The 27,300-nt window shown below is 35.1% G+C and overlaps 1 long non-coding RNA gene across 1 annotated transcript in view; it reads left to right on the forward strand.

Annotated features, from left to right (window-relative positions):
• Positions 1–8,169: 8,169 nt before the first annotated feature.
• LOC123386056 overlaps positions 8,170–27,300 on the forward strand; it is a 537,493-nt gene continuing 518,362 nt past the window's right edge. The window contains exon 1 of the long non-coding RNA XR_006599552.1: positions 8,170–8,604. This is a non-coding gene — a long non-coding RNA (uncharacterized LOC123386056). The remainder of the gene's footprint in view (positions 8,605–27,300) is intronic.

Here is a 27,300-nt window from a genome sequence, read left to right on the forward strand (position 1 = left end):
GGACTGCCTTTGCTGCATCTCAAAGTGTCTGGATTGTTGTATTTTCATTTTCATTTGTTTCCATATATTTTTTAATTTCTTCTTTAATTGCCTGGTTGACCCATTCATTCTTCAGTTGGGTGTTCTTTAACCTCCATGATTTTGGAGGTTTTACAGACTTTTTCCTGTGGTTGATTTCAAGTTTTATAGCATTGTGATCTGAAAGTGTGTATGGTATGATCTCAATTCTTTTATACTTATGAAGGGCTGTTTTGTAACCCAGTATGTGATCTATCTTGGAGAATGTTCCATGTGTACTCAAGAAGAAAATATATTCTGTTGCTTTGGATGCAGAGTTCTAAATATATCTGTCAAGTCAATCTGATCCAATGTATCATTCAGAGCCTTTGTTTCTTTATTGATTCTCTGTCTAGATGATCTATCCATTGTTGTAAGTGGAGTATTAAAGTCCCCTGGAATTACCACATTCTTGTCAATAAGATTGCTTATTATTGTGATTAGTTGTTTTATATGTTTGGGGTCTCCTGTATTTGATGCATAGACATGTATAATTGTTAGCTCTTCCTGATGGATAGACTCTGTAATTATTACATAATGCCCTTCTTCATCTCTTATTACAGCCTTTAATTTAAAGTCTAGTTTGTCTGATATAAGTATGGATACTCCAGCTTTCTTTTGAGTTCCAGTAGCATGATAGATAGTTTTCCATCCCCTCACTTTCAATCTGAAGGTGTCCACAGGTCTAAAATAAGTCTCTTGTAGACAGCAAATAGATGGGTCTTGTTTTTGTATCCATTCCAATACCCTATGTCTTTTGATTGGAGCATTCAGTGCATTTACATTCAGTGTTATTATGGAAAGATATGGGTTTAGAGTCATTGTGATGTCTGTAGGTTTCCATGCTTGTACTGATATTTCTGGTACTTTGTGGTCCTTGCAACATTTCACTCACAGAATCCCCCTCAGGATCTCTTGTAGGGCTGGTTTATTGTTGATGAATTCCTTCAGTTTTTTGTTTATTTGGGAAGACCTTTATCTCTCCTTCTATTCTGAATGACAGACTTGCTGGATAAAGGATTCTTGGCTGCATATTTTTTCTGTTCATCACATTGAAGATTTCCTGCCCTTCCTTTCTGGCCTGCCAAGTTTCAGTAGATAGGTCTGTCACTAGTCTTATCAGTCTCCCTTTATAAGTTAGAGTGTGTTTATCCCTAGCTGCTTTCAGAACTTTCTCTTTATCCTTGTATTTTGCCAGTTTCACTGTGATATGTCGTGCAGAAGATCGATTCAAGTTATGTCTTAAGGGAGTTCTCTGTGACTCTTGGATTTCAATGCCTTTTTCCTTCCCCAGATTGGGGAAGTTCTCAACTATGATTTGTTCAAGTACACCTTCAGCCCCTCTCTCTCTTGCTTCCTCTTCTGGAATTCCTATTATACGAATATTGTTCCATTTGATGGCATCACTTAGTTCTCTAATTCTCCCTTCATACTCCTGGATTTTTTTATCTCTTTCTCAGCTTCTTCTTTTTCCATAACTTTATCTTCTAATTCACCTATTCTCTCCTCTGCCTCTCCAGTCTGAGCTGTGGTCACCTCCATTTTATTTTGCACCTCATTTATAGAATTTTTTAATTCATCATGACTATTTTTAGTCCCTTGATCTCTGTAGCAATAAATACCCTGCTGTCTATGCTTTTTTCCAGCCCAGAAATTAATTTTATGACTATTATTCTAAGTTCTTATTCAGTTATATTGCTTAAATCAGTTTTGATCAACTTGTTAGTTGTCATTACTTCCTGGAATTTCTTTTGAGGAGAATTCTTCTGTTTCATCACCTTCGCTAGTTTTCTATCACTTATGCATTTTAAAAGCTTGTTTTGTGCTGTGCACCTGTGAACACTGCTGTATTAAAGGAGTGTCATAGGGCCTGGACCTCCAGGAGGTATTTTTCGGAGATTGTTACTTGCTCTCTGTTGTTGTGTTTGGTTATTTTATTACCCTACTCGTAGTGATATTTTGGACGCTCCACCATGTGTGCTTTGATTTGTTCCTTGGAGTAGCCCTGTAAAGGAAAACAGATAGACAAACAGGAGATAAGCACACACAAACAAAAATAACACAAACAACCAAAAACAAAAAACTAAAGACTAAAAACAAAAAACCCCAAAACAGGGACTACAAATAATGAACAGGGTGGAGGCAGTGCTGACGGAAGAGTACATACAAAGAGAGAAATGACAGGAGCGGGGGATGGTCGGGGGAGGGTGGGGAGAAAAAATAAGCATTGACTAGGCAGAGAGACTAAAAGGCTTAATCCAGAGAGAGAGAGGAAGGAAAATAAAGAAGGAGGCAGGGAAAATGAGATGAAATGAAGATAAAATTACCCAGACAAACTACATGGCTTGATTATTTCAGAGAGAGAGAAAGGAGTATAAAGAAGGAGGTGTAGAACATGTATCAAGACAATGGATTAAATATGTCTGTTTAAACAGACCAGTAACCAGAGTAACCAGCCTAGGAGAGGGAATATATAAGGAGGAGAAATGGGGGTGGGGGGTAGAAAATATCTATATATCCAGAATTGACCTAGAGTTAATCCAGGCAATGATGCATTGCTTGTAGATAGTAGCTGTCCAAACGGTCTGTGCCACTCAGGTGGATACACAGTTACCCTGTGCAAGGGGTGTGGGGGCTGTGGTTTGGCGTAATCTGAACTAATCTCCACTATGGGCGCTGAGACTTGGTGGTGGTGGTGTGTGTGTGTGGGGGGAATGGTGACCCACCAGTCTCTTCTCAATGGAGCTGATCTGGTGGACTCCCTTTGAGTTGTCCTCACTGTGCCACAGGCACAGACAGGGCGGTCCTTCTTGCTTCACCAGCTCTGACCCTGTGTTTGGCTAGGATTCAAAGTCCAGCTCCATGTGCTCTGGCCCTGGAGAAGCACCTTTCAGTGTGGAGATATGTGGTTCTGGCTGGCTTGTGCCACTGCACTTCAGGGAGAACCGACTTCTACTGTGGACTCAGCCGCTGACCTCACCTCCAGCCCCACGGTGGCAGATGCAGGCAGGCTTTGTCTTTTCCAACAGCCCTCCAGGGAAATGGTGGCCCTATCCTCCTGAAGACTGTGCCCTGGGCCCAGCCACTGTGCCCGGGGGTGGCAGACACAGGCAGCTCTGTACTGTCGCGCAGCCCTCCAGGGAGGGAACCACTTTCTCCAGCTGCTGGGACTAAGCCCCCGACCTACCACCGCACCCAGGGCTGGCTCCCTTTCTCCCCAGGTGCACGAACAGGGAACAGGGAGCCGGTTCCAGTCAGAAGAAAGCCCTGCAGTTAGAGATCAGATCCCTCTCAGTCTCATTCTGAGATCTTTCTCCTGTCCTGATACGGTCCTGCACTTCCCTTGCCGCTCTTTCTCTTCCCTTTTTCTCTCCCTTTTTCTCTCCTCCATGTCCACACAGCCATTTTTTATCTCCCCCAGTTTGCAGTTACCCACCTATCTTCTTTCCAGCTTCCCCATTTTTTTCCTATTAGATTCAGTCTCTTTTCCTCCCAGGTTCTGCTGTTCAAAGTACTTTTTGGCTTGTGCACTTCTTTGTTTGAGAGTCGCTGAAGTATGGAGCCCCCTACTTCTCTGCCATGTTGGCCCCTTCTGCAATACATTATTAACTATAGACAGACACCATGCTTGACATCACATCCCATTGACTATTTTTGTTTTGTAACTGGACATTTGTACCTTATGACCCCCTTCACCCTTTGCATCCACTCTGACCCCTGTTGCCTCTGGCAACCACCAATCTGTTCTCTGTATCTGTGAACTGCTTGGTGTGTTTTTGTTTTTATATTTTTGTGGGGTTTTGCTTTAGCTTTTGTTTTTGTTTTTAGAATCCAAAATAAGTGAAATCATATATTTGTCTTTCTGTGTTATTATTTCATTTAGCATAATGCTTTCAAGTTCCATTCATGTTGTCTTAAATGTCAAGATTTCCTTCTGTGTTATGGATGAATAATATTCCACTGTGTGTGTGTGTGTTTATCACATTTTTAATCCATTCATTCATCATTGAAATTTAGGCTGTGTCATGCCTTGGATATTGCAAATAATGAACATGAGAGTACATATATCTTTTTCAATTAGTGTGTTTGTTTTCTTTGGATAGATTCTCAGTATTGGATTTGCTGGATCATATGGAGTTCTGCTTTTAATTTTTTGAGGGATAACTATATTGTTTCCATAGTGGCTGCACCAATTTGCACACCGACCAACAGTGCATGAGTGTTCCCTTTTCTCCACATCCTTGCCAACACTTTTCTTTTTTTAATCTTTTTGGCAATAGCTATTCTAACAGGTGTGAAGTGATATCTCATTGTGGTTTTGACTTACATTTTCCTGATGATGATTAGTGATACTGAGCACCTTTTCACATACCTTTTGGCCATCTGTATGTCTTCCTTGGAAAAGTGTCCATTCAGATCCTCTGCCTATTTTTTAATCATGTTGTTTGTTTGGTTTTGCTATTGAGTTCTATGAGTTCTTTATATATTTTGGATATTAGCCCCTTATTAGGTATATGATTTGCAAATATTTTCTCCTATTCAGTCGGTTGCCTTTTCATTTTGATAAGTTTTCCTTTGATTTGCAGAAGCTTTTCAGTTTGATATAGTCCCATTTATTAATTTGCTTTTCTTATCTTTACTTTTGGTGTCAAATCCAAAAAAAAAATCATTGAACGGGCCAATGGCAAGGAGCTTACTGCCTGTATTTTCTTCTAGGGATTTTATGTTTTCAGGTCAAATTTATTTGTTAATTGGTATAAGCATGTTTGTTTTCTTAGTTATTATTTTTTTCCTTTTTACTAATACCATCTACTTCCATAAAGGGATATTTAGAAGGCTTTATGTAGTTCTCTCTTTCCTACTGGACCATAAGATTAATGAAGGAAGGAAACCTGTGAATCTTGATCATCAGGGTATTCCCCAGGCATAGGCACTTAACAGAAGTGTGAATTCGATGTTTACTAAAACTAAGAGCCCGAAAAACATTGTCTCTTTGCACCACAAATAGTTTTGATGTAGTCATATACTTGCCAATTATCTTATACCAATTGTCCTTACTCAATTCTTTGTTTAATTTCTTTTTAATTTTTATGTTTTAAAATCATATCTAACAAGTTAGATCATTTTTGGAGAAATCAGTTTTAAAGTACAATATTTTTATTTCAGATTTTATTTTCAATGCTTTCTTATTGTTTAGAAAGTAAGCCTGCTTTTAATCAATTTTAGGAGAGATGTATTTATTTAACTGATCGAGGCAGCATCCATCTAACAAATGGCTTAAAGCAATGCATTTCATTTGTCTTTAGGTGACAGTGGTGCGTGGTGGGTGTTTGTGTATATACCAAATGTGTATATGTGTGTGTATGTGTGTGTGTGTGTGATCCATATACAGTAATGATATTTGTAAATTTTCCATGTTGGTGCTGAGACAGATGAAGCAATCTCCCATTAATAAGTTCAAGTGTATCTCAGGCTGGTATACTTAGTGTTATTTTTGTAAGTATGTTGACTACATTAACTCTTTTGAATATATATAATCTATTTAAGTAGATTATAGGGTAGGTTTTGTTGACAGCTCATTTTAAAACATGAATCTTTGGAAGATGATTTGTATTGCATTTCTATGAGTATTAAAGTTGATAGCAAGTAGCTCAATTAAATTTATTTAATGAGAAAAGCTGAAAATTAATACATTCCATGACAGATATGAACTTTCAAATAATCTAGCAAGGCCTGACATCATATAATATTCAGTCTATCCAAATTGGCAGTGAAGTATTTTAGAAAGAAATAAAATCAGTACCTTTGTGTTATCCTGAATTTGCCTGAAGGCCTACTGTCTCTATCAGCCAACTCCTCTTGTCTGAAGGTGTAGGGGATTTAAAACTTGGTCACTTAATGGGTGGACATGCAGAAATTATATGTGTGGTGAAGAAGAAAAGGGGTTTGTGATAAATAAATGTTAGATAACAGTAAAAATACTCTTCATAGAAAACAATTTACAGTGTATTTCCCATTAGAAATAGAGGGGAGGGGCGCCTGGGTGGCTCAGTCGGTTAAGCAGCTGACTTCGGCTCAGGTCATGATCTCGAGGTCCGTGAGTTTGAGCCCCGCGTCGGGCTCTGTGCTGACAGCTCAGAGCCTGGAGCCTGTTTCAGATTCTGTGTCTCCCTCTCTCTGACCCTCTCCCATTCATGCTCTGTCTCTCTCTGTCTCAAAAATAAATAAACTTAGAAATAGAGGGGAAAAGCCTCTCAAATATCTTTAGACCTTGTTACTCTGAGTGAAATGGACTGTGTGCCTTTGGGATGTTGAGGTTATTTTTGTTAGAGATGTGACATGTTGAAGGATTGCTGATTAGTGGGATCAGGTAGAGCACCCATAATGCAGCAAACTTTAAAAATATCATAGCAGATCTAAGGGGATAGAAAATCCTTACAAAATCAAATACATAGATACAGTAGGTATACCAGCTGAGATATGCTTGAATTTACTGGTGGGAGATCCCTTCATCTGTCTCAGCACCAACATGGAAAATGTATACATATCATCACTGTGTGGACCACACACACACACACACATACACACACACACACAAACACATATTTGATATATACACAAACTCCCATCTCATACCCAAAGACAGACTAGATGCATTTTTTCAAGCCATTTGTGGGATAAGATATTGCCTAACTTAGTTAAATAAATTTCCTCCAAAATTAGTTAAATTTACTTTCTAAACAATAAGAAAGCACTGAACATAAAATCTGAAATAAAAATATTGTACTTTAAAATTGATTTTTCCAAAAAGTGACCTAACCTGTTAGATATGATTTTAAAACATAAAAATTAAAAAAAATTAAACATTTTTTATTTAATAAAAGTAAACTGGATGATTTTTTGGCATTCTTTTGAAAACAATGATAAAATATTTTATTAGGCATTTTAAATGAATTATACATCAATATCATTTATAATTATTTTCAGACTCAAGATGACAGTGATCTGTCCTTTTGTTTACAATTTACAGTGCCTAGTTGTTACTGAGAAATAGACAAATATGGGTTCAAATTCTGGCACGTTGATTCTTGTTTAAGCTTTTATTTTCAAGGTCTATCTTAAATTTAGACATAAAATCCTGTACTGTATTTGTGATACACAAGGTCTTTATAACATTGATTTAAGAGAAAGTTAATTACATCCTATTGCATCATTTAGTAAAGACATACTGGTTAAGACCAGCACTGAACTTCAAGGGCTCTGTGTATCAGAAGTGAAACATTCTATCATTTTTCTTATCATTTATAAGGCTAACTTCATTCTACTTTCCAAGGATGGGTCAGATCATCTGTTCCCATAATCTTGTAATTGACCTGCTTGATTAACTTGAAATTCAACTAATTTTATCATAATCGAAATCTGGTGCTTCAAGGAGAGCCACAAAATCATAGAAGTCTTGTTGGATCTGGATATTTACTTGATTTCACTCTGCCTCAGAATTCAGGCTTCAAGAATGCATATGCAGGTATTCCTTTCCAATTCTTCAACATTCTCAAGAACAGTGTCCTTTCAAATGCCAGCTGATAACTGTGAGCAAGTCTTTCTAGTTTTTTCGCATTCAGTACTGAAGCACATAACTTTCATGCTTCTTGGAAGAAAACCAAAAACAAGAGTTGGAACCCAAAATTAAATGTTTAACCTTATCTGTTCAGGTTAGGATAAATCACCTATAAGGATGCAAAGTTTTTTCCTCAGAACTCCCAGTGGCTAAAGAGAGAAAAACAAATTAATAAAATTAACATGTGGTGTTATCATTCATCTCAGTTAATTAAACACAAATGATTTTATCTGTTTTATATTACTGTATTATTTTCTTAATCTCATTTATATTATTATGTTACATAAGTTTTAAATTTTTACTTACTATTTAAAATCATTCGTATGCTTTTATTGTGCATACGTATTTATTAAAAGCCTAGTTCTAGGCTGGCATTTCTTAAATTTTGGCATGTATTAGAATGATTTGGAGGGCTTGGAACAGCAGGCATTGATTACTCAGTCACTTCGCTAGAGGTTCTGATTTAGTAGAGCTGGAGTGGTGCCCAAGAATTTGCATTTTTAACAAGTTCCAGGTGATGCTATGCTGCTGGTCAGGAGAATCACTGGTCTAGGCATTGCAGGTGTAGCAGTGGTCAAGAAAGAGTCCTCACCCTCGTGAATATTATGTTAGTTTGGGAGATACAGATGACAAATAACTAAATAAATCAGAAAGATACAGACGGTCATTGCTATGGTCTGAATATGTGTGTCTTCCTGAAAGTCATATGTTTAAGGCCTAATGCCCAATGTGATGGTATTAGTAGGCGGATTCTTTGGGAGGTGATAAGGTCATCAGGGCGGAGCATAAGATTAATATCCTTATAAAAGAGAGATTCAGCTGCGTCTGTGCTTCTTCTACCAGGTGAGGATCAGAAAAGACTGGCTCAGAGGAGGGTCTTGACCTGAATCGGCTGGCACCCTGATCTCAGACTTAAAGCCTCCAGGACTGTGAGTAATGAATTTCTGTTGTTTATCAATTACTCAGTTTGAGATATTTTGTTATAAAACACCAAAAGAGTAAGATGTGGTGAACATTATGAAAGGAACCATGGTCATTGGTAGAGATTATATTAACCCGTGTGGCCAGAGAGGGTCTCTCTGACTAGGTGGCAATTCTCTTAAAAGTCTGAAAGATCAAAGACCAGGCATGTTAAGAACTGTACAAAAAAGGTTTGACGTGATTTTGACGAGGGATCTTATCCTGGCTCTGCTAGTCATTAGTTGCGTGACATGGATATAATTGCCCTTTTCCATATATGCAAAAGGATAGAAAATACCCATTACATAGTATTTTTGTGGGGATCCAATTAGACAATAATATCAGGCCTCTTTTAGTATCTGGCATGATACCTAATACATCTCTTTTCCCTACCCCTACAATATGTGACATGGCTTGTACACATACCTGTTATTAAAACTTGATATATGTATAATTTGGTCATGATTTTAAGTTCGTTTAAATTCTCATTCCTCTGTTACTCTGGTCCCTTCAGGGAGAAATACATTCTGCATCCATTTTGGCTAGCCTACATTATCTCTTATTCTACTTTTAGTACAGTAATATCTTCAAATTTATTTAGCTTTTGAACTAAATTCACAGGAAAACACTTATGTAGAGGCTGTAAGGAGACTACACTTCTAATACAAAATCTACCAATTTATAGGTGTTTATGTAAATGTTTTTTGTCCACAAGAAAATATTACACAAAACAGCAATACACAAAAAGACTTCATGCTAAGGAACTCGGAACCCGTATTCAATTTCCATTCTTCTGTTCACCCTCAGATTAAGGGTGGCATTCTAGAATACAAGCCCTTCTGTTAGTGAGGCTAAACACTTATTACTGACTTTTGAGTAAAAGAAAACCACTGCACTAGCCCTTATGAGATGCAAACCTATGTAAGATATGATAACTTTGTTCAAGGAGCTTATGGTCTAGTTGGGGTAAACTAATGTAATTACATTGATAAAAGAAGAAAATATGAGACGTGGTTTAAAAGAGAGAAATACTGGAGTAAAAAGGAGAGGGGTTATTGATAGTTGGCAATGGGTCAAAAGGCAAAAAATAGCTTTTGAAATAAATAATAAGATGCAGCTGCTGAGATAAGTAGGGTTAGGTACAGAGGGTATTCATCCCATTGAGTAATTCCCCATATGAAGATTAAAAAGCTGAAATAAATAGGGTATGACCAATGCATAATAAGTAAATGAAATCTAACAGTGGGGATGAGATTGCAATAGCAGTTTGTAGTTGTCCAGAGTAGTGAATGTTTGGTTGCAGAGTTCACTCAAAGGAACACACAATGGATAGTCATTGAGTTGTGTCAGTGGGTAACATTTTTTAATATTGATTATAATATATGGGAAATATGGGGAAGGAGACTTAGATTCTCTTCAACTTTAAATTACTTTAAAAAATCAAATGTGACCTTTAATAGTGTTGTGTCTTTTAGGTAATTAATCATTAGTAGGCAACTGGGTTAAGTGAGTTCATGAGTATTGTGGAAAATTGTATTTCAGCATAAACCTTTCTGTTATATGTATTTTGCAATGAAATCAACTACCTAAACAAGACATGTGATACTACATCTTGCTAATTTTTTCAGTATCATGTTAATTAAACAATATGTCAGACTGACGTCTTCAGAATCCAATCATCTTCTGTCTTCCTGAGTTGTAGAAACAATCAGGTTGTCACTTAAGTATATGGAGAATTTGTTGAGTTGGAGTTAAGGCAAATGCATATTCAAAATAGTATATGACTTCTCAAATGATAATCCAGTTTCCTTGAGAAATCTATGTGTATGTGTGAACATAAGATATTTTTAAAGATAAATTCACTGAATTTGACATATCTAAGGAGTTACATGTGTGACTTAAAAAAGACAAAGAGGAAGTGACTACAGAGGTCATTTGGTGCATGTAGTAAGGTCCTACTTAAGCTGAAGCATTTTTACAATTCAGAATTGAGGGTTATAAAACTAGATCCATCTCCTTGAAATAACGAAATACACTCTCTGGAATAAAATTATATATTCTGTAAAAATTATATAAACTATATTTTATGTGTGTATAATAACATGTCTGGGTGAGATTAAGCACTATCAGCTTTTATGTATTACAATATTGATGAACACTTTATGAAATGTGGTGTGTGAATACTTACACTCTGTCCTCATGCTGAGTCTGTATCGTTGTCTGTTGGTTTCATAGTGTTTCACATACTTTCATGTACTCTTAGCCCCTGTTTCAAATTGATCTTTGCAATCTGTTCATTATTTTATTTATTTACAACATTTGATCAAGAGGAATACTTTATTATTTTATTTTATTTTTTTAATATGAAATTTATTGTCAAATTGGTTTCCATACAACACCCAGTGCTCATCCCAACAGGCGTCCTCCTCAATGCCCATCATCCACTTTCCCTTCCCTCCCCACCCCCCATAAACCCTCAGTTTATTCTCAGTATTTAAGAGTCTTTTAGGGTTTGCCCGCTTCCCTCTCTGTAACTCCCCCGTGGTCTTCTACAGCCACTCTGGAAAACTGTGGAGGTTCCTCAAAAAATTAAAAATAGATCTACCCTATGACCCAGCAATAGTGCCGATGCATAGGGGCACTTGTACCCCAATGTTTATAGCAGAACTTTCAACAATAGCCAAACTATGGAAAGAGTCTAAATGTCCATCAACTGATGAATGGATAAAGAAATTGCGGTTTGTATACACAATGGAATACTACTTGGCAATGAGAAAGAATGAAATCTGGCCTTTTGTAGCAACCTGAATGGAACTGGAGAGTGTTCCGATAAATGAAATAAATCAGTCAGAGAAAGACAGATACCATATGTTTTCACTCGTATGTAGATCAAGAGGAATACTTTAAACAGTGGGGAAGATCATCTGGTAACACCTAATAATTGATAATACTTCCTTTTTATTTCTAAGCCTAATTTTCCCCTTGTGTTGTAAATTTTTACTTTAAAACGTCATACACAGGCTCCTGGGTGGCTTAGTCCATTGGACATCCAACTCTTGATTTTGGCTGAGATCATGATCTTATGGTTTGTGGGTTCGAGCCCTGTGTCAGCCCTGTGCTGCCAGTGTGAGGCCTGCTTGGGATTCTCTCTCTGCCTCTCTCTCTGACCCTTCTCTGCTCATGCATGTGCTCTCTCTCTCAAATAAATAATTTAAATGTCATACAAATAGACATACTTGTGCTTAGAAAAATGGATCCATAAAATCATACTATACATGCTGTGTTTGGGTATATTTTTCCCCTTATTTTCCCTTTATTCTCTTTACTTTCCACCTTATTAGCAATCCATTTTCCTTAGTAACTCCAAATAATCCTGTGTAACCCATGTTAATCTAATATGTATACTTCCGTAATAACTCCATGATTATATAATGCTACCTAATGTGTGGTGTATATAAAATACAATAAAATATCATATATGCCAAATATATATAATACCTATATATACAAGTATATGTATATACACAGTCAAATAGGATTTTTGGCCATTAATTTACCAAACTGGAATCATGTATTTTACATCTTACATTTTTTTTAACTCAACAAAACCTCATGAAAACTCTACCAAGTCAATTTAAACAATAAGTCACTTCTCTTAATGGCTGTAGAATATCCTCTAGTGTAGACCTACCAAAATGTATTTACATATTCGCTTATTAATGGTATTTACTTTTTTCCTGGTTTATTCTCCAAAACTAGCAATGCACATGAATACATGTTAATAAAGCTTTGCAAAAGGATTTTACTTCTGTGGGATGGAGTTAGGTTGTTTCTGGACTATATTGCCTTTGTGTTTCATAGGTTTTTTGTTTGTCTTAATCTATGAGTTACCTATGACATCTGTCCATTCCCTATTGGAAAAAAGCCTTTATTTTGAAAGCTAACTTTGCAAATTGTGGTTATAAATACTTCCTCTATAACTGGTGTAAAAAGTCTAATGTATCTTAATTTAGCTTATGGAATCTGTCATATAATCTTTAATACTTATGATGCCTAAGTTGTTTTCTTTTATAACTTGAGGTTTAAAGTTTAATAATCCCATGACCTCTTTTCCTAGAGCAAATAGAGATAGAGATGTACTATTTTTTTTTTTTACATTTCCTTTTAAAATTTACATGGGTTTTAGTTTTCCAACAGTAAACATGGGGACAAGTATAATATGTAGAGGCAGACATGCAGTTCTAAACTGGGTTATTTTAATAGGCCTCCCTGAATAAGCAACATTGGTGAAAACCTTAAGGGAGTGAGCCATGTTCATAGCTGGAGGAAGAGAACCCATGACAGAAAATAGTTGAATGGCTATGAGATCTGATTTGTCCCAGTATAGATTAAACATGGAGAGATAAAATCAGGATGATAATGAAGAAAAAGAAAACCAGATCACCTAAGATCTTCTATAACCTTGCCTTTTACCCTGAGCGAAAAGATGGTTATGAGAAGAATGATATAATTGATAGATTGAAAATAGACTGGAGAGGCCTCTGGATGGCTCAGACGGTTAAGTGTTCAACTCTTGATTTTGGCTCAGATCATGATATCGCTGTCATGCTATGGAGCCCATCATATCGGAGCTCCGTGATGGACATGGAGCCTGCTTAAGATTCTCCCTCTGCCCCCCCCCCACTCAAAAAACAAAACAATAGACTCTAAAGGGAGGAGTCAGAAGGAATTCTTGTATCTGCTCTGAGTACCCAGGAGAGAGAGGATTGTGGTTTGGACAAGCATGGTAGCAGTTGAGGTGGTAAAACATGGGAATCTAAATATAAACCAACAGAATATGATAGATTGTATGTAAAAGAAAAAAAAAACATGATGACTTCAAATTTTTGTCCTAAGCAACTGATAGGATGCAGTTGCCTTTAACTGAAATGTGGAAATCTGAGGAATGAGTTGGGTTTGGTTTTGTTTTTGTTTATTTGTTTTGTTTTAGAGGAGAACTATCAGAAGTTCAATTGTGGACATGATATTTCTTAAAGGTATCTGAGTGTAGATATAAACAGTCAGTTGGATTAAAGTTTGGTTGTCAGAGGGGCACCTGGATGGATCAGTCAGTTAAGCCTCCAACTTTGCCTCAGGTCATGATCTCATGGCTCCTGTGTGAATTTGAGTCCAGCATTAGGCTCTGCGATGACAGCTCAGAGCCCGGAGCTGCTTAGGATTCTGTGTCTCCCTCTTTCTCTGCCCCTCCCCTGCTCATGCTCTGTCTCTGTCTGTCTGTCTCTCTCTCTCTCAAAAATAATCATTAAAAATAATTTAAAAAAAGTTTTGAAGGTCAGAAAAGGGTCATGCTGGAGATACAATAAAAGATTAGTATGGTGTTAGCATTTAAAGTTATTTAACAAGATGAACGTATCTACCCTATTCACTAGGATTGCCACAGCTCACTCTCTCAGATGTAGTTTGGATGTCTATATAGAGATGGCCGTAAATCAATCTCTTGATTTGATAATGAAATCTCCACCTAACTGAATATATACTTAGAATTCTGTTCAATTTACAGATGGAAGAACTTTATTTAGGAGGCTGAATGATATATTTAAATGGAGCAAAATAAAAATATTGAGGCTCAGACTAAGGAATATGAAACTTAATTGTCTTAAAAGTTTGTGTACTTATATTGGCTTTACTATAAACGTGCTGAAAGATGAGTCAGTACTCTTTCTGGCTTTTATCCATTATAGGTGTTATAAATGGTACCATGAAAATGTTTCTGGAATTTTTGGGGGAGGGTAATTTTTAATGCTCACAGAAAAAAACAATAAATATCACTAAGTATTTAATGTTTGGAAAGTCTATACTCTCTACTTACCTTTTTTTTTTTATTTACTAGAAATGAGCACTAAATGATTCTTTATAGTCTCATGATGATGATTGCTAAAAACTAGTTGAAGTATGTGTTCAATATTAATAACTTCTCTTACATTATTTCCTTCAAGTTACATTTTATGACATGTTATAATAGCATTAGAGTTCTAAATTACCTGTTAAAATAGACTTGTAGTTAAAAGTAGCAGTATAAAGTAAAGCAGAGGAATTCAAAGGAAAGAAAAGTCGTCGTCTTTTTTTTTTTAAGAGGTACTGGTTTTATCTTGATATTTAATTGTAGGGGGAGAGTTTTATTCCTACATCATTAAAATAATGAAACCACTTAATAGTAAATTAAAACATTTAGCTTAATTGTAAGTCTGATTCATCTACAATGAAAATATCTTCGTATATCCTGATTACATAATATATTCATTGAAAAAATATAAATGAAGGGTTGCCTGGATGGCTCAGTCGGTTGAGCATCCGACTTCGGCCCAGGTCATGATCTCACAGTCTGAGTTCGAGCCCCGCATCGGGCTCCGTGCTGACAGCTCAGAGCCTGGAGCCTGTTTCAGGTTCTGTGTCTCCCTCTCTCTCTGACCCTCCCCTGTTCATGCTCTATCTTTGTCTCAAAAATAAAAAATAAAACGTTAATAATATATATATATATATATATATATATATATATATATATATATATATATATATATATATGAAATATAAAAATTTTAGGCACAGGTTAGGTAACATCCTGGAATGGCAACGTAAATATTTTGGTATGATACTGTCACAGATCTATTTATCCATAAAAATACATGTATGTATAATGTACATATAAAGAGCCATGACGTGTTTTTATGCATTATGCCATGTTTAACAGTCTACTAAATGCACTTTTCATATGTCTCTTCCTTATTCCATTTTTAGATATACCACATACATTCCCTCATTGTTTTTTAAAAGAATGTTTAAAAAACTAATAAGTGTGCCTGGGTTGCTTAGTCAGTTAAGCATCAAACTCTTGATTTTTGTTCAGGTCATGATCTCAGTTTGTGGGATTGAGTCATGCTTGGGATTCTCTCTCTTTCTCTCTCTCTCTCCTCTTCCCCTACCCATGTGTCTACGTGTACTCTCACTCTCTCAAAAATAACTTAAAAATATTTTTAAAAAGTGGGATAAAAAGGGCATAATTTAAGCACATTTTATGCATCTTTTATCAACATAACACTGTTAGACATAATACATCTGTAAACTCCATGGATTCTTTTACATAAATATATAGTAGTTCATTCCCTGGATAGATCACAATACGGTTAGCTAATCATCCATTGTTTCCTGTTCTTGTCTAAGATTAGTGCTGTAATGTCCATTCTCCATATGTGTACATAAGAATTGACACTTTATTCTTGTGCTGCATGCAGCTGCTTAGGGTTGGAATGGCTGTGTATTATGGTTTAAGAGTTTTAAATTTTAATAGATATTTTCTGATAGTCTTAAAGAGACTTTGACATGGAACATTTCTATCAGTGAGGTACAAAATTCATCTGCATTTTAAGCAACTCGTTGCATAGCTATTTAAAAATTTTGCCAGTCTGATAGACATAAATTGATAATTCACTTTTAATTTGTATGTCCCTGACTATTGATTGAGCATCTTCATACATTTTGACCATTTGAATTTGCTCTTTTATTCATAGTATTTTTTCATCTAGTGAAGGCTTTTTCTCCACAAACTATACAAATTACTTTTTCTCCTTTCTGTATTAAAAATATTTTTCCAATGCAGAAATTGTATATTTCCTACAACTAAACATTTTAAAAGAAAATTTATAAATATTCATTTTGTAGTTTACAATTTTGTCATCTTGAAGTGAGGTATTCGTCCTTATATAATAAATTTAGTCTTTTAAATTTCCATGCTAGATTTTTATTCAATTATTGACATCTAAGTTGTTAATCATATTGGAATATATTTTTCTATGTGATCTAAGATTGAAATATTCAGTCATTTTTTTTTCCTGTAGTTATTGAGTAACATTATCATCAAGAAGTGCCATCCATTCCCTTGTGTTTAATTTACTATGCTTTTGCCATTATCAAGACATTAAAGTGGCTTCATAAGGTGACAAACTGACTCTCACTGTTGCATTTACTGTAATGTGTAAAGCTATATGGGGGTTTGATGTTCTTAAATTTAGATTTTTCCCATCCAAAAACATATACTTTTCCATTTATTCAGATTCTCTGTTGTCTCTTAATGTCATTCTTCATATAGATCCCCTGTATATTTGTAAAATTGATACCATTTTGTAAAATTTGTAAAATTTTAACTTTGGTTACAATTTAAAGTAGAAAATTTTCCATTGCCATTTTTGTGTATTTTTCCAGAATATTTTTTTAAACTTTGATCTTTTTTAAGCATTTATCTTGAAGCCAGATACTCTATAAAAATTTTGGTTAATGTTAAAGCTATAAGCGTTTTCTCATTTAAGATACTTGATTTTTATTGCATTTACTGAATCAGTTTCTTTATTTGTATATTTCATATAATTTTTCTTAGTATAGGTCTTGGGTTTTGTCAAGTGGCCTTTAATCATCTATTAATACTAAATACAGAAAAAATATTTTTAAAAACTAAAAACTAACTGCTGGACAGCACTGCCTTTGAACATTTGATGACTGTCAAACAACTAAATTGTGCCAAATAATTCCTTATAAAATGACTCGAATGAAAAGCAGTATGTGTTGCTGTGGAAGACACATGCACACAGCTGCATGATTATGATGGAGTTTGAGGAGGAAACAACCATAACCGAAACCAGAGCAAAGTCGGTATTTCAGCTATAGCGGCAACCATGACCAATACGTACTTCAAAGTGTAAATCAGAGGTTGCAGTCATGAATAAATTTAAGGTCTTTAAATCAAGTTACTTCTGGTTACAAAATGGGGGAAGAAAAGGAAGAGAAGATTTGTGTCCAAGTTTTAAGACTTGTGTACTTGGTTTAAAATGCAAAGTTAGAGGCAATGTTACAGAAAATTGTATTTGCTGTGTGTATGTTAGTGAGAGCGTTTGATAATATCTAGAGCTCTGTCTGGAAAACTCATTCAAAATGAAGCAAAGAGCTCAGAGAATGAGATTCACCCTCCAGTGATGTTCAGAGTAAAGGTTGTTTTTCTCATATTAGAAAGCAGTTTACTCCATGCTGTTTTTGAGAAGGTGTCTTTTCAAATGCTCAGTGATACAGTCCTGAGCAGCAACAGCAGGAGGTAGAATTGGTTTTCAATCTTCAGTTTGGCAGATATGGCTACTGAAACTACATGAAACTACAGGGTCAAGGATCATATGATCCAAAGGACTAAGTGGGGTCTTTTTTTTCAAGGCTGAATGTGAGTTTTTCAGTTTGGTATTTGTATCCAAAAGTTTGGAAACGGGAAACTCTACCGTGGAAAGATAAATAAAACAGTATATTTATGACATAAACTAGAAATTATACAGTTGTAATTTTGTATTATTAAAAAGGAAAAACCAGTTATAACATGAAATATGTGCAAAGTGTATTTATTGGAATATAAAAAGTTAAACTTTTGAAATATCTGACAAGTATAATTGGTATATTTAAGATTAAAAGGACTATACTTGATTCAAATGTACTTTCTCAATAAAGTGAAGTTATCTGAAAACAATTCTTTATCCTACTTTTATTAAGACATTCTCTATTTCAGAAATGATTCCAATATGACGCTACATTGTTTTAGTATCCCACCTTTTAAAATTCATTCATCTAATACTGGTAGAACACCTAATTAAGCCAGGCATGATCCAGATCCTGGGCTATGTCAAGGGAACAAACAAGAATCCTTGCCCTTAAGAAGCTTACATTCGAATTGATACATACAATAATTATAATAAGTAAATTATACATCTCCTAGTACATAACAAAATGCTAAAGAGATAGAAATAGAATGGGAGATAGATGAAATGTTACATAGGAGGATTAAAATGTTGATATTTGAGTAAAGATTTGAAAGAGGTGAGGAAATTGGCATCGGTTATCAGTGAGAAAAGTAGTACAAGGCAGAACTAGAATGGGTACAAAGACCCCAATGTGGGAGGATGTTTGACTGGTCCCAGGAAATGTAAGAAAGCCATTATGGCTGCAACAGTGAACCATTGGGAGAGTGGTAGGAAATGCTATCAGAAGTAGTGGGAGGAAAGATCAGGGCCTTGAAGTAGTTTTTATCTTGACTGAATTAGGGAGTTGAGTTTGGTTGTATGCAGAGGAATGTCCCAATCTCAGTAGATTTTTTTTTTAAGGATCCCTGTTGTTGTGAAATTGAGGATAAACTATGGTGGGGGACCAGGGTCGTGAGATGTGTTTAGATTGATACATTTTGAATATAGAGTCTCTACAATTTTCTGGTAGAAAGAAAGCAAGCTATGTGATAAAGAGACAATCAAGGTTGACTCAAATTTTGGCCTAAGCAAGTGAAGGAATTGCCTAGTAACCAAGACAAGAAAAACTGGGTAGCTCAGGTGTGGGGGAGAAAATGAATTCAGTTTTGTATAAGTTTTTACATTTATAGTTTTCAACTGGAAATGTTTAGATCTAAAATTTGTGTGTTTATAGTATATTACATGTATATCCAATATTTAATGTTAGATGGATATGTAATGTAATTCCTCAAGGACCAAGTATTTAGGTACAGCTATGTACTTGGGAACTGTAAACAAAATAAAGTGGGAAAAAAAACTAATATTAAGAGTGGTGGTAATGGTTCAATATAAATGCATAAATTACTCCAATTTTTATGTAACCTTGGTCATAGTACCCAATTCCTTAATCCACAATTACCTCATTTGTAAAGCTGCAGTGGTATCTGTTTTCTTTGGTTTAATTCCAAGAAATGCTCATTTCATGTTAAAGATATCAAGACAGATAATTGGCAAATCATTCTATATAACATCATTAAGGATAGAATGATTTTTAAGCATTCAATTTATTGCAATTATAAACACTCAATGATTTATAAAATATTAGGCTTTGTTTCAGGGAACTTACTACAATACAATTTTAATATCTGTTAATGAATCCTTTTACTGTGGAGAGTACAGATGACACATACAAATGTGAACTGAATAGATTAAAGAAAAAGTTTTCCTATAAACTTCTTGCCTTCCTACTGCCCTGGGTTAGAACCATATTCTGAGATGCATTCTCAGTAACATGGATCACGGCAATCTGGACTGTGATTGTCAAGTATTCTGAATTCCCTGAAAGTGATAGTTATTTTATCTGAATAATTTTTGGACAGTCATTGGCTTTTGATCTGAGCTCCGTAAATGTTTGTTGAATAAAATAGTCCTCATTCCTCCACCCTCTGAGCTCATATTTGAAATATAACAACACTTAAAATTGAAAATAAATTTCAAATATATAAATATTTTGCAGTAGGAATGAATGTCCATAAAGGAGTTTACATACAAGTGCTATAAATAACGCCCTTGCTTTCATTATTAGTTTAAAAATACAAAACTTCAGCGCACTCAGGTGGCTCAAAGTGTCCGACTTTGGCTCAAGTCATGATCTTGCAGTTCATGGGTTCGAGCCCTGCATCAGGCTCTGTGCTGACAGCCCAGAGCCTGGAGTCTGCTTTGGATTCTCTCTCTCTCTCTCTCTCTCTCTCTCTCTCTCTCTCTCTCTCTCTCTCTCTCTGCCCCTCTCCCACTTGCACTGTGTCTCTCTCAAAAATGAATAAACATAAAAAAATAGTAAAACTCTGATGACCCAAACTTTAAAAAAATAAAAATTCTTCTAAAACAGTGACATAAAACATCAATAAGGCATATAAATTTTTAATGAAGTCAGACAGATTATTCTACTCTGTAAGTATAAGGGTATATCTAAAAAATGTGAAACTGTCAAAATAAGGGAATCTGGTAAAGTGGTTAAGTAAAAGCCAAACTACAGATGTCATAAGCTTTGCTTTTTACCTATAGTCTATTTGGAGTCTGTTTTATAATCTGCTTTGGGCCATAAATGATTTTACTTGAATAACTGTAACATTCGTAGTTTAATGTAAAATGAAGGTTCAGGAAAATGTGACCCTACATTTGTAATTCAACAAATGACTAGTTCCTAAATAGTTCCTGTAGACTGGATATAATCTTCCATGGTGGAAAACTGAAATGGAAATATGATCACTTGGAGATTTCCTCTGTGCCAGAGAAACCCCAAGCAGAATGCAACAGACTAGCACACAATAACATTGCCAAGGGCAGCAAAAACTTTCTTAGTAATGAAAGAGCAAGAGACACTGTTGTAGTAATATATGTGGGAAAAGTTTACATGAGTTCATTTTTTATAGTCTCCCTAATTTAAAACAAAAGTCAAATCAGTGAAAACATTGGGAAGGCCCCAAATGTACCTTGTAATTACAAAGCTTTATGATGGTCTTATTTGCCCTAATGATAAAACTTAGGGTCTATACAGAATCTTTGAAATGTTCCTCTCTAAATATTTTGTAGCGATCACCTCTTTGGAAAACATTTGAAATGGTACATGTTAGTAATACTTCAGGATGAATAATACAAATTTGAAATAAAATTATAAAAGACCTCCTTCACAGGATCAATAAAAAACCCTATCAATTCATGCAATAGTTCTTGCTTCCAATGTGTAATTTACTAGGCATTGAAAATACAATAGGGAATGAAGAAGATCTTGCTTCAAAAGGCTTACCATTACCATAAAACCGACTCTTAACTACAGAGAACAAAATGAGGGTTGCTGGAGGGGAGGTGGGTGGCTATAGCAGTGGGAGTGGGGTAGGGTGGATGAGTTAGACAGGTAATGGGTAGTAAGGAGGGCACTTGTTGAGATGGAACAGTGTGTTGGTTGTTTGTAAGTGATGGATCACTAAATTCTACTCCTGAAACTAATATTACACTATATGTTAACAAACCAGAATTTAAATAAAAACCTGAAACAATTAAAAAAAAAAGCTTATTGCTTTTCTTGTGGTTGAGAGTTGGGTGTATTGAAAAGCAAATAGCAATTAACATTTGTTGTACTAATTGCCAATGATGGGAGAAGCATAGTGTGCCTTCAAAACACTTAGGCAGTACTGGTTAATGGAATGGAATTAGCAATGCAGAGTGTTAGTTTCATATTGTGGCTGTAAAATAAATTTTCACAAATTTACTGACTTAAAATGAGGCAAACTTTTTTACAGTTCCAGAGTTAAGTCTAGAATGGATTAGCGGGGTGCATTCCTTCTGGAGGATGCTCTAAGAGCATCTTTATCTTGTCTCCTCTAGCTTCTAGAGAATGCTTGTAATCCTTGACTCATGGCTCCTACTTCCATTTTCAAATCCAATGCTGCAACCTCTTCCAACCCCACCTGCCACATTTATAGCTTTCTCTATGACTCACCTTCCTCTTATTTGGACTGTTGTGATTACATTGGGCCAACCTGAACAGTCCATGATGATCTTCTCTCTAAATTGTTAACTGAATCAGCAAAACCCCTTTTATCATGTAAAGTAACATATTCCTGGGTTCTAGTGATTAAAGGCACAGGCATCTTTGGGGATCATTTCTGCTTACTCATCCAGGAAAGATCCTATTTTTTTTTTTGTAAGTTAAGTAAAAAAAGAGACCAAGTTCTATTAGGCAAGAGAAATATTCAATAGATGATTCTATGACATTTGATTATCTATTTAGAAAGAAATCTTCAATTTAGGTGTTCACTTCACAAATTGATCTGATAATTCTATGTGGGAATTTTCTGTCTCCAGGGGAATCCATTGATACAGACTGTGATGGGAATGGCTCCACTAGAGTTTTGTAATGTCACATTACAAAGTGATCACAGCAGCACTTTGTTAGGGTGGCAGTGGAAATGACAAAATTCTTAGGAAGAAATTTGGCAATATATATCAAAATTCAATTATGCATGTCCTCCTGGTACCTTCACTTTGTATTTTTTTTAAACCTACAGTATGCTTTGTTTTATAAGAGAACTTTCATGTAAAAAAAAAAAACTTGTTCTGTATGATAGTCCTTTTAATGTCTAATTTAATGGAAGATTTTGGAAACCGTATAAAATTTCTAATATTAGTAGCTTAAGTAAAATATTTAAATCCATTTGTAATATTAAATCTTACAATGAGTTTTTATTCATAACAGAATATACTTAATCAGGATAGAAGTTTCAAATATTGGAGAGTTTAATCATAGTTGATTTCCCATACATATTTATCTCCTCTGTCTACCAGTACCCCCACCAAAATGCAATGAAATACGTTAATCTATACAGAAGGATACAGCTGGTAGGAGTGCACTAAAATTTCATAAATAGAAGACAGGAAGTAGAAATGTGACTAACTCAGAAGAGTAGAAGGAAATACAGTTCAATCATACGGATTTTAAAATGATTCTTTGTTCCTTGCATGGTTTCATTCTGGATTCAAATTCTTCAAATGGGTCTCTGTTTCTAAGATTTGGGACATAAAACTTAGGAATCGCTGAAGGAGAGGAGGGAGGTCTAATATCTGACTTCCTAGGAGTTCTGTAATAAGTGGTATTGCCCCTGCCCCAGCTACCACCAGTCTTGGGCACTCAAAAATAAGAGAACTGTAGTCTACAGGCGAGGCAGTTTTCTGTTTTTCTCCACTTAGTTATTATCACTGGCAGACCTTTAAATCCACCTTTGCTTCTCAGAGTCCAATACTTCCTTTTAATCTAAAGAAATTTATCTGATGCATATTTTTTCTAAAGTTAAAATTCACTAACTTTCTAAAACTTTCTCAAATTGAATTCACTAAGTTGATTTATCACATGGCTCTCTGTAAAACTTCTATGAGATTCTATATTCTTTGAAAATGTCATTTTGTTTAGCTCTGGTTTCAGTCCTTCTGGAAGTGAATATATGCTTTTTGTTTTTCCTCAGTATACCATGTTTGTTCTGGTTAAATCTAAAGCTAATCTATATATCTGCAATTTAAGAGTGTAGCTAAGTGAATTCATTGGGAATATATTTCCTCATTATTTCATTTGAATTAGCAAACAGTATTTCATATTTGACTATTCACAGCATATATTTATATAACAAAAGCATTGTTAAATGAATAAGATACTGTGTTCTGACGGAATGAATTGCATGAGGCAAATACTGAAATCCAATGTTGAATAAATGACATATACTTAACAGAAATATGTATAAATGGTCTTGAGCGCAAAAAATGAATAATTCACCTTGAAAGTGTCTTCACAAAGTATAGGTCATTGAGTCGATCTAGAAAACTTGAATAAATGGCAGCAGATCAGGAAAGCTTAACATCAGTACCAGAAGAATTAGGATGTGCAAAATCAGACATCGATGAAAAGACCGTCTCCGGAAACCTAATAACTAAAGGAAACTTGATTAGTGTTTTGGGGACCTTAGTGTAATAGTGGTTATAAAAATATTTTGAAAAACTGCTGGGCTCAGTTTCACTTTCATGCCAGTCATTTAACCTCCCTGTTGTTCATTGACTACTATTTTTTTTTCTGGTTTCTATCGCTGCATGAACCTCTGATAGCCATATCCAAGCCCACATGGGTGAGTGCACTAATAAAGAGAATGACTAAGTTTATGAGCATCTGACAAATCTCTTCACGGAAGTTCACTCCTATAATTCAGTGGACAGGTGGTTATTTGAGTTGAAGAAAATGAAGAGGCTATGTCTAAAATAAATTTATTCAATTAAATCCTCAGAGAAAGGAAAACACATTCTTTAGCAAGTACTGTTTCAGAATAAAAGGTGATCTCCCTGCTCTGAAAATGTCAGTAAAATGTCTTTGCTCACATAATTGAAAAATGACTTGTTTCCAAGTGTTCTCCCTATACTCCAACGTGATAGTTAACAGGGTATAATTATTTTATTAATAAAACGAGTCAGCTGATTTTATTTACCATTGTCTATCAAATTCTGTTGCCTTTCTTCCTCCATTGTAAATTCCTTCCTTTCACCTGAATCTTTTCCTTCAGCGAACTTTGTGTAATAATTCCCATATTAAAACACATATACAGTTTCCTAATAAGTAGTAAAAGATATCCAAATGAAAGTATTTTGTATGTTGCCCAAAGTTGGTAGATCACAGCAATCAGTTTCCCTTGTTGTCCATTTTCCATGTTCCACAGAAGGTCAGTCTTGCATGTTGGTTCCAACTGTACAAGTCATTTGTGTCAGTAGTGGTATATAACTTTGGTATGGGTGCATGTGTGTTCAGTAGAAAAGCTTGTGGATGCGTACATTTTGGGCTGTATCTCTCTACAGACGATAACTTTATACAGAATGATGATACTGTGACAAGCAGGTAAAATAATCGAGTAATACTCCAGCTCACAAATTGCCTATGTTACCTGAAAAAATTACTTCTGATAAACTGTAAGCCTATGTACATTTAACTTAATTGATCAAAAGCCAGTGCAATGAGAATGTCCTAAATATGTAAAACTAAAGTGCGTATTCATTAGAATTATTAGCAGAGATTTAAAGAGTACCTTTTAATGTGCTACTTATTATTCTAGACTATAACATATCGGAAAGTGCTTAGCACAGGAAGGCAGATACTTATTGTATTCTCAGAGCCAAAGTTTCTTGAGACATTACAATATGGATGTAAAAAAAAAGTGCAATTTCTAAATAATGGACAACAATGTAATGTCTATAAAAAGGTATGAACATGATTCTTGTCATTTACAAAATAAAGGTCAGATAATAAAACACTTTTCATTCTCCCTAGATTCTCCCGCTAAGGCTACCATGACAGAATACCCCAGACTGGGTGAGTTAAATGATAGAAATTAATTTTCTCCCTCTTTAGAGGGTAGAAGTCCAAGATTAAGATGTCTTCAGGTTTGTTTTCTCCACAGGTCTCTTTCCTTACTTTGTAGAAGATCACAATCTTGCTGTGCCCTCACATGAACTTTGCTCTGTTCACAACTCTCCTAGTGCCTCTTTATATGGGGTCACTAGTCATATTGGGTTAGGACCCACCCTTATGACCTCATTTAACTTTACCTCTTTAAAAGGCCCCATCTCCAGATATAGTCACATGAGTTTCATTACTTTGGGGGATATAATTCAATCATAACACTGCCCTTTTAGGGTAATTTATTTTCACCCTGTACCTATTTTCATAGCTTTAGACCTGGTTACTCTACAAGATGTGATCAACTTCAATGCAATAATAGATTCTTTGTTGAAGGCCTTAAATATCTTGTGGAAATAGCAACTTCTGTGATTTCAGGTTGAAGACTGGTGTGATATTCCTTTCTAATGCTGAAAAGATTGTTTCAGATAATAAGAAATTAGGCTGGCAAATCAATTATTATGTCATTAGTCTATACTTACATTTCTATTTTAGGGATGGTGTTTAAGAAAATAAGCATTTCTGATTTTGGACTGAATATTCAAACTGGATAAATCATGTAGTTTTGTATACTATAACAGCTTATCTAGTACTGAAAAGAAAAATATTTAAAACACATAGATAATATCCCTTATACTTTTTTTTTCCTCATGTTTTTAAGTGTTCAATAATGCTTTCAAAAAACAAAATACGTATATCTCTCAGGGACAAATTTTACAACAAATTTACATGAAGAAAATCCATTAAAGTTCAAGGAATATATTTCAAATAAACCAATTTAGTTTCTTGCTAATAAATCTAATCTTTTATTTAACAAATATTTACCAAGTGCGTACTGATCTGCCAGATACATTTCTAAGTTCTAAAGTCCTATCAGTAATTGGCATAACAGGATCATGGACCATGGTGAGTTTACAATCTGGCAGGATGAGACAGATAAATAACAATAAACACAATGAATAAGTAAACACATGAGAAGTTAAAATGTGAGGAGTACTAAGGTAAATCAACATGGTGGAATGAAAAATGTAGCATTGGGAAAATTTGAAATTTTAAATATGGAGGTCAGAGTTGGTCTTATTGAGGGGAGGTATATTAGAGCAAAGTTTGAAGTAAATGTTAAATTAGACATGCTGTATTCTGGCATAGGGAATAACCAATGCAAATGTCTGGCATATTTGAGAAAAAGGGAGTAGGTTTGACAGAATTACGTGAAGAGATGGAAAAGTAGTAAAAGATGAAATTAGAAAATTTTGGTATATACCAGCTAGTAAATGCTATATTTTTAAAAATGTTATTGATCAATTCCATTGAGTGAACAGGAGATTTGCAGATCTGGAGTGAACAGAAAATTTGGATTTTTCATTTTTTTGCATTTTGTTAAGTTACATAGGCTACATAGCAAGCAGAATAATGTATTTGCAAATAAGGTCTAAGTACATTAAGAATAAGCTTCTTAATAAACATATACTGACAAAATATTGGACTTTAGGGTTTTTTGTATGTTTGCAGGTTTGCATGTTCCTCACCAAGTCATTCTTTTACTTAGACCCAAAAGAGTATGACACTGATAATACAGTACACATGTGGTATATTCAGCTAACGTTGAGAACAATATCATTAGCCTTTGGACTACAGGCTCTATACGAGGCCGTATTTTGCCTCATTCCACATAATTTAGATACTAGCAACACTAAGCTCCATGTCCTATGTCTCAATATGGCTGAGTATTTTTGTTCCCCGCCCCCCCCCCCCCCGCTTTTTTTTGATTGGACCTCAGGTGCAGAGGATTGGCTTAATTATTCTATTCATGGCACATTATCCTCATGGTTCTGTGCAAGGCCCCACTTTTTTTTTTTTTACCACTATTTGTTTCT

The sequence above is a fragment of the Felis catus genome, chromosome B3 (assembly GCF_018350175.1).
Source record: "Felis catus isolate Fca126 chromosome B3, F.catus_Fca126_mat1.0, whole genome shotgun sequence".
Classification (NCBI taxonomy): Eukaryota; Metazoa; Chordata; class Mammalia; order Carnivora; family Felidae; genus Felis; species Felis catus.